Source organism: Rhipicephalus microplus, unplaced genomic scaffold (assembly GCF_043290135.1).
Source record: "Rhipicephalus microplus isolate Deutch F79 unplaced genomic scaffold, USDA_Rmic scaffold_1008, whole genome shotgun sequence".
NCBI lineage: Eukaryota > Metazoa > Arthropoda > Arachnida > Ixodida > Ixodidae > Rhipicephalus > Rhipicephalus microplus.
Window position 1 is genome coordinate 10,001 of NW_027465557.1, and position 8,239 is coordinate 18,239.

Genomic DNA, 8,239 nt, shown 5'->3' on the forward strand with positions numbered 1-8,239 from the left:
CGCCTCCCGGCCTCCGTGGAGCGCGGGATGCACGGTCCCATCGACAAGCCTCTCCCGTTTTTACCGTGGCGTCGCGGTTCACCACGGCAGGCGGGTCGGTCTCCTCCGCATAAAAAGGGGGACCCCCGCTTTTTGTTCCACGAAATCGCACAAGCTTTTTTCGCATCCACGGTTTGCCACCGCACACCAAAATGCCGATCCGGCTGCCTACTTTAGCCAACAGGTGGAGCCAGGCGCGCCGTACTTGCGCGGCACTTCCCACGTCCACCGAAGTCGGTGCCAAGGACCACTTTCGGCGCCGGAGCCGCGTACGAGCCTACTCGAGGCGGAAGAACGAAGCCAGCAAGGGCCTGGCCGCAAGTGCGTTCAATTGTCGGGACGTCCAAGTCCCTCGTTCTTCCGTGCTTCCTCTTTCGGCAAGTCGTTGCGGCACCTTCCCAAAGCGCGCAGACCCGCTAATCGCGACGAGCGCGACGTGGCCGTGCCGCCTTTCCCTCGGCAGCAAGCAAAACGCCTGGCAACGTCGACGCTCCCCTAACCGCGATCTCGCACCGTGTTTCGTGTGGCGAATTCAAAAGCCGGCCGGCGCTGCTGCAACCATTACGGTCGGTACGCATACGCCGCGGAGGGCGGGACGGTCATCGGAGCGTGCGGTTCCTCCATCGAGTACTGCGCACCTCGGCCGTCGCATCGCCGTGCCATGACCGGCCGCGCGTCAACGCGAACCGGTGCCAGCGAGATCCCTCGCCTGCAAGAACCGACCGGCAGCCTCCGTCACCCGAGGACGCGGAGGCGCTTGCCGCGGACGGCGGGACGGTATGCACTGGTGCACAGCGGACCCGTCACATCGCCAGTTCCTTGACCGACCGCCGACGCTTGTGCCGTTCCTCTCGTACTTGGCAGTCGCCGCGCGATTGTCGGGTCTCGTTCTTGCACGCTCGAACGGTCGGGAGGGCACTCGGCTGGCGTTTCGGGAACGCGCAGCCTCGCCTTCTACCGACGTAACCACGACTCGCCGTTCGCGCTCCGCCGCTCCTGTTTACAGTACTAGGCGGTCCCGCAGCGGTCGGGTCGCGCATTTCGAGCGCTTCGAGCCACGGTGCAGTGGCGGGTCGAAAGCCGACCTATGAGTGCGTTGCGCCGTTTGTACCCGCGTCCGCCACCTGGCCGACCGTCCAAGGTCGCGGTGTTGGCGTCCGCTGGGCGCAACAATTTGTCACGGGGTGCCGCTCCACATTCAGGCAGCCCCGTGGGGAAAAGCCGACCCCGCGTCCAAACGGGGTCAGCGGCAGAAAGTGTCGGGCGCAGACGCAGCTGAGGCGCTCACCCTTCACAATCCGTTAATGATCCTTCCGCAGGTTCACCTACGGAAACCTTGTTACGACTTTTACTTCCTCTAAATGATCAAGTTTGGTCATCTTTCCAACAGACCGGCGCAACCGAAAGGCCGCGCCGGACATCGGTCCGAAGACCTCACTAAATCATTCAATCGGTAGTAGCGACGGGCGGTGTGTACAAAGGGCAGGGACGTAATCAACGCGAGCTTATGACTCGCGCTTACTGGGAATTCCTCGTTCAAGGGGAACAATTGCAAGCCCCTATCCCAATCACGAAAGAAGTTCCACGGGTTACCCAGTCTTTTCAGACAGGGATAAAGACACGCTGCTTCCTTCAGTGTAGCGCGCGTGCGGCCCCGGACATCTAAGGGCATCACAGACCTGTTATTGCTCTGTTTCGTGCGGCTAGGAGCCGCTTGTCCCTCTAAGAAGGTTGTAAGGTGCTGGGAACCCCGCACCTATTTAATAGGCTAGAGTCTCGTTCGTTATCGGAATTAACCAGACAAATCGCTCCACCAACTAAGAACGGCCATGCACCACCATCCACCGAATCAAGAAAGAGCTCTCAATCTGTCAATCCTCCCAGTGTCCGGGCCGGGTAAGTTTTCCCGTGTTGAGTCAAATTAAGCCGCAGGCTCCACTCCTGGTGGTGCCCTTCCGTCAATTCCTTTAAGTTTCAGCTTTGCAACCATACTTCCCCCGGAACCCAAATACTTTGGTTTCCCGGAAGCTGCCCGCCGAGTCATTTGAGTAACTCAGGCGGATCGCTGGTTGGCATCGTTTATGGTCAGAACTAGGGCGGTATCTGATCGCCTTCGAACCTCTGACTTTCGTTCTTGATCAATGAAAACATTCTTGGCAAATGCTTTCGCAGTAGTTCGTCTTGCGACGGTCCAAGAATTTCACCTCTAGCGCCGCAATACGAATGCCCCCGTCCGTCCCTCTTAATCATTACCTCGTATTCCAAAAACCAACAGAACAGAAACGAGGTCTTGTTCTATTATTCCATGCAAGTTTATTCAGGCGACTCGCCTGCGTTGAGCACTCTAATTTTTTCAAAGTAAAAGCACCGGCCATCTCGAGGCACACAATGAAGTGCACCAAGAAAGAACCGGCATGATGTTCAGTCCGAGCCGTCGCATCGGGTAGATGCACTACTCGTCTGGAACTGAGATCCAACTACGAGCTTTTTAACCGCAGCAGCTTTAGTATACGCTATTGGAGCTGGAATTACCGCGGCTGCTGGCACCAGACTTGCCCTCCAATTGATCCTCGTTAAAGGATTTAGAGTGTACTCATTTCAATTACGGGGCCTCAAAAGAGTCCCGTATTGTTATTTTTCGTCACTACCTCCCCGTGCCGGGAGTGGGTAATTTGCGCGCCTGCTGCCTTCCTTGGATGTGGTAGCCGTTTCTCAGGCTCCCTCTCCGGAATCGAACCCTGATTCTCCGTTACCCGTAACAACCATGGTAAGCAAGTAACCTACCATCGAAAGTTGATAAGGCAGACACTTGAAAGAAACGTCGCCGGCTCGTGGCCATGCGATCAGCACAAAGTTATCCAGAGTCACCACACAATACGGGCCGAAACCCGATCGATCTTGGTCTAATAAAAGCACCCGTTACCCAAAGGGCTCCAGGCTCACTGCATGTATTAGCTCTAGAATTGCCACAGTTATCCAAGTAGGAAGAAACGATCTAAGGAACCATAACTGATTTAATGAGCCATTCGCGGTTTCGCCTTATTTCGGCATGTACTTAGACATGCATGGCTTAATCTTTGAGACAAGCATATGATTACTGGCAGGATCAACCAGGTAATCGTTCGACTGCGCGTCCGTCCTCGCCTTCGGCGGGCCGGACGCAGTCTGTGTGCGGCGGAGGCCACCTTCAGGCGCCCCAACACGCTTATTTTGCACTCCGAGATGACGGCGTTCGAGCTCGCTACGGCACAACCTTCCCGAAAGACGAGTGGGAGCCGTGCGGCAAGAAGCACGTTCATGCTCGCTCTTTTTCGTTGCATCGACTCGGTCGCGCCGTGCGGGTTGCCCAAGCCCGCTGCACTGTCGGTGGACCGGCCGGAACTAGCAACGGAGCCGAGACTGCAAAGCCGCCAGACGACGGGTCACGCCCGCGTCTTCGGCGCTTTCGCATCTGAATCGCCCGAGGACGACACGGAACACACCTCGATATCGTGGTAAAACGGCACCGTCCGACAACCAGCCCCTAACGCATCAAGCGGATGAGGCTGCAGACGACTGCCGTGGATTCCCCTGGAGCAGACCCGAGGACACGCTTGACGAGGCCGAAGCCCGCCGCATATCAGACACCCGGTCGCTTTCGCGTACGCCGCTCACGAGAACCCCCACATAATAGCAGCGATAAGTACCCAGACCTCCTTGGGCACTAATACGAGCGTACTCGAGAAAATTTCACCGCGGGTGTGCCCCGAAACGTGTGGCACGTTGAGCGTGCCACAAGTCTACGTCGCTCTCAAACCCGCCGAGGTCGTAGAATTTGCGACCCTACTCACGAAATTCCCACCGAGGATACGGCCGCAAACGTACCGCACCTTGGGTAGGCCACGAGTTTGTGCAACACTACGCTGACGGCACAGCACCGAGGTCGTGCGCGCACGCACGGGAAAATTCCGCCGCGGTTTCTGCCGAAAACGTGAGGCACCACGACTCTCCGCAAGTTCGCGTCGACTGCGAAAGACCGAAGTCGTGAACGACGTGTCCGCTACTCGCCGCCGACACGCTGGACACCAAACGTACAACGACTCGACGGCGTAGTAGAGGCCCACGACGCGGTTTTCCTTAACGACGTCTCGGCGTGGCACCGACAGGTTAGAACGGCCGACCAACGTTCCCTGTCCGCCGTTCGGCTCAGTCGAAGGGCTCGGCGACTTCGGCAACGCTGCGAAGCCGCACGGTGACGCACGCCATGTCCCCATTTTTTTTTTTTTTCTTTCTGCGTCTGCCGGGGTGCCCCTATAATAGCAGCGATAAGCACCCAGACCGCCGTGGGTCGCTCGCCCCGGCTGACGTGGTTTTTCGTACTCCTGCGGCGGTCGCCGTCAAGCACGTCCAAATACGCTACTTTCGTGGGCGCATTCACGCTCTTTCGCTTCGCCGGAGTGCCAGCACTCACTCTGCCAAAAACGGCGAACATCCGAGCGGCGGTTCCCACTTTTGCGTCGGCGTCGCAAACCCCGCCCCGGCAGACGAGGTTTGCCGTACTCGTGCGACGGTGGCCGGCGGGCACGTCGAAAGACGCCGATATCGTGCGCGAATTGGCGCACCTTGGCTTCACCGGAGTGCCGCCACTGACTCCTCCAAAAACGGCGAAGATCCGAGCGGCGCTTCCCACTTTCGCATCGGCGTCCCGAACTCCGCCCCGGCTGACGCGGTTTACCGTACTCGTGCGACGGTCGCCGGCGAGCACGTGGAAAGACGCCGATATCGTGCCCGAATCGGCTCCGTTCGGCTTCGCCGGAGTGCCAGCACTGGCTCGGCGAAAGACGACGAACATCCGAGCGACGGTTCTCACTATTGCGTACGCGTCGCAAACCCCGCCCCGGCAGACGCACTTTGCCGTACTCGTGCGACGGTCGCCGGCGAGCACGTAGAAAGACGCCGATATCGTGCCGGAATCGGCCCCGTTTGGCTTCGCCGGAGTGCCAGCACTCACTCGGCCACAAACGGCGAACATCCGAGCGGCGGTTCCCACTTAGCCGTCGGCGTCCCGAACTCCGCCCCGGCAGACGCGGTTGCCGAGCTCGTGCGACTAGCGACCGCGAAGCCGTCTCGCGACGCCGCTTTCGTGCGCGGCTCCCACTGCGACCTGGGTCACCCGAGGTCGACGAGCAAGAAAGAATGTCGAAAAAAAATTTTTTTTTTTTTTGCGTCTGCCGGGGTGCCCCTATAATAGCAGCGATAAGCACCCAGACCGCCATGGGTCGCTCGCCCCGGCTGACGTGGTTTTTCGTTTTCCTGCGGTGGTCGTCGTCAAGCACGTCCAAACACGCCACTTTCGTGGGCGCATTCGCGCTCTTTCGCTTCGCCGGAGTGCCAGCACTCACTCTGCCAAAAACGGCGAACATCCTAGTGGCGGTTCCCACTTTTGCGTCGGCGTCGCCAACCCCGCCCCGGCATACGCGGTTTGCCGTACTCGTGCGGCGGTGGCCGGCGGGCACGTCGAAAGACACCGATATCGTGCGCGAGTCGATGCTTCTTGGTCTCGCAGGAGGGCCGCCACTCACTCCTGCAAAAACGGCGAAGATCCGAGCGGCGCTTCCCACTTTTTCGTCGGCATCGCAAACCTCGCCCCGGCAGACGCGCTTTGCCGTACTCGTGCGACGGTCGCCGGCGAGCACGTCGAAATACGCCGATATCGTGCCCGAATCGGCCCCGTTTCGCTTCGCCGGAGTGCCAGCACTCACTCGGCCAAAAACGGCGAACATCCGAGCAGCGGTACCCACTTAGCCGTCGGCATCCCGAACTCCGCGCCGGCTGACGCGGTTGCCGAGCTCGTGCGACTAGCGACCGCGAACGCGTCTCGCGACGCCGCTTTCGTGCGCGGCTCCCATTGCGACCTGGGTTACCCGAGCTCGACCAGCAAAAAAGAAGGTCGAAAAAAAATTTTTTTTTTCTGCGTCTGCCGGGGTGCCCCTATAATAGCAGCGATAAGCACCCAGACCGCCGTGGGTCGCTCGCCCCGGCTGACGTGGTTTTTCGTACTCCTGCAGCGGTCGCCGTCAAGCACGTCCAAATACGCCACTTTCGTGGGCGCTTTCGCGCTCTTTCGCGTCGCCGGTGTGCCAGCACTCACTCTGCCAAAAACGGCGAACATCCTAGTGGCGGTTCCCACTTTTGCGTCGGCGTCGCCAACCCCGCCCCGGCATACGCGGTTTGCCGTACTCGTGCGGCGGTGGCCGGCGGGCACGTCGAAAGACACCGATATCGTGCGCGAGTCGATGCTTCTTGGTCTCGCAGGAGGGCCGCCACTCACTCCTGCAAAAACGGCGAAGATCCGAGCGGCGCTTCCCACTTTTTCGTCGGCATCGCAAACCTCGCCCCGGCAGACGCGCTTTGCCGTACTCGTGCGACGGTCGCCGGCGAGCACGTCGAAATACGCCGATATCGTGCCCGAATCGGCCCCGTTTCGCTTCGCCGGAGTGCCAGCACTCACTCGGCCAAAAACGGCGAACATCCGAGCAGCGGTACCCACTTAGCCGTCGGCATCCCGAACTCCGCGCCGGCTGACGCGGTTGCCGAGCTCGTGCGACTAGCGACCGCGAACGCGTCTCGCGACGCCGCTTTCGTGCGCGGCTCCCATTGCGACCTGGGTTACCCGAGCTCGACCAGCAAAAAAGAAGGTCGAAAAAAAATTTTTTTTTTCTGCGTCTGCCGGGGTGCCCCTATAATAGCAGCGATAAGCACCCAGACCGCCGTGGGTCGCTCGCCCCGGCTGACGTGGTTTTTCGTACTCCTGCAGCGGTCGCCGTCAAGCACGTCCAAATACGCCACTTTCGTGGGCGCTTTCGCGCTCTTTCGCGTCGCCGGTGTGCCAGCACTCACTCTGCCAAAAACGGCCAACATCCGAGCGGCGGTTCCCACTTTTGCGTCGGCGTCGTAAACCCCGCCCCGGCAGACGCGGTTTGCCCTACTCGTTCGACGGTCGCCGGCGAGCGCGTCGAAAGACGCCGATATCGTGCGCTAATTGGCGCTCCTTGGCTTCTCCGGAGTGCCGCCACTCACTCCTCCAAAAACGGCGAAGATCCGAGCGGCGTTCTCCACTTTCGCATCGGCGTCCCGAACTCCGCCCGGGCTGACGCGGTTTACCGTACTCGTGCGACGGTCGCCGCCGGGCACGTCGAAAGACGCCGATATCGTGCCGTAATCGGCCCCGTTTGGCTTCGCCCGAGTGCCAGCACTCACTCGGCCAAAAACGGCGAACATCCGAGCAGCGTTTCCCACTTTCGCATCGGCGTCCCGAAGCCCGCCCCGGCAGACGCGGTTTGCCCTACTCGAGCGACGGTCGCCGGCGATCACGTCGAAAGGCGCCGAATTCGTGCACGAATCGATGCTTCTTGGTCTCGCAGGAGGGCCGCCACTCACTCCTGCAAAAACGGCGAAGATCCGAGTTGCGCTTCCCACTTTTTCGTCGGCGTCCCGAACTACGCCCCGGCTGACGCGGTTTACCGTACTCGTGCGACGGTCGCCGGCGGGCACTTCAAAATACGCCGATTTCGTGGGCGCATTCACGCTGTTTCGCTTCCCCGGAGTGCCAACACTCACTCTGCCGAAAGCGGCGATCATCCGAGCGGCGGTTCCCACTTTTGCGTCGGCTTCGCAAACGGCGCCCCGGCAGACGCGCTCGTGCGACGTACTCGTGCGACGGTCGCCGGCGAGCACGTCGAAAGACGCCGATATCGTGCTCGAATCGACCCCGTTTCGCTTCGCCGGAGTGCTGCCAGTCACGGCGCAGAAAACGGCGAACAAGTGTTTTTTTTTTTTTTCCTAGAATTTGTGTTATAGAAGGCACATTTGATATCGGACGATAATTTTCAACTTTATCACGCGCACCGATTTTCGTGTAGAGGTTTGCAAGTTTATGGGAATTTCTCCACTTGGAATAATGCGATTTAGTAGTACTACGAGAACTTCATGGATGTACTCAAGGGTACGGGGCAAGTCAGTTACGTCAACACCTGCAGATTTTTTACACTTCAAACTGAAAATTGTTGGTTGTGAGTCCTCGTGTGATATTAAAGGCCGATTCGCTAACACATAGAACAAAGAAAGAAAGGAAGAAAAAACGCCCGCGCTCGCTCAAGAAACCTGGGTTCGCAACAAGTGGCAACAACAAGCAACCGAGCGAGTGCGCCAAAACCCGTGG

The 8,239-nt window shown here is 59.4% G+C and overlaps 1 non-coding gene across 1 annotated transcript; it reads right to left on the reverse strand.

The window, feature by feature from the left end:
* Nucleotides 1-1,341: 1,341 nt before the first annotated feature.
* Nucleotides 1,342-3,156, reverse strand: LOC142796009 (small subunit ribosomal RNA). The gene has a single exon (XR_012893478.1). It is a non-coding gene; the product is annotated as a small subunit ribosomal RNA (ribosomal RNA).
* Between the last annotated feature and the right edge of the window lie 5,083 nt (nt 3,157-8,239).